This window comes from Mesitornis unicolor, unplaced genomic scaffold (assembly GCF_000695765.1).
Source record: "Mesitornis unicolor isolate BGI_N332 unplaced genomic scaffold, ASM69576v1 scaffold34000, whole genome shotgun sequence".
NCBI classification, from domain to species: Eukaryota; Metazoa; Chordata; class Aves; order Mesitornithiformes; family Mesitornithidae; genus Mesitornis; species Mesitornis unicolor.
In genome coordinates, this window is record NW_010160870.1 from 2,778 (window position 1) to 2,995 (window position 218).

The 218-nt window shown below is 66.1% G+C and overlaps 1 protein-coding gene across 1 annotated transcript in view; it reads right to left on the reverse strand.

The window, feature by feature from the left end:
- The window catches only part of LOC104545997 (SEC14-like protein 2), a gene marked incomplete at its 5' end in the record, with an annotated part of 2,836 nt that overhangs the window by 2,428 nt on the left and 190 nt on the right, over positions 1 to 218 (reverse strand). The gene's annotated exons all lie outside the window — the stretch shown is intronic.

Genomic DNA, 218 nt, shown 5'->3' on the forward strand with positions numbered 1-218 from the left:
ATTCGACATGCTGCAAGAGGGCAGAGCGAGCAGAGGTGAGCAGATCTGGGGACCCCAGCCCCATAGGCAGGTCACCCTCGCTGGCAGAGAGGGGCTGAGGTGGTGGCCCACGCCATGCTGCGGCAACTGGGAGCGCGACAGCAGCATGGGGGGGATCCCCCCAAAAAAGCGGGGTGCCCTCTCACCTTGCGGAGCATCGCCTCTGCCTTGGGCAGGTC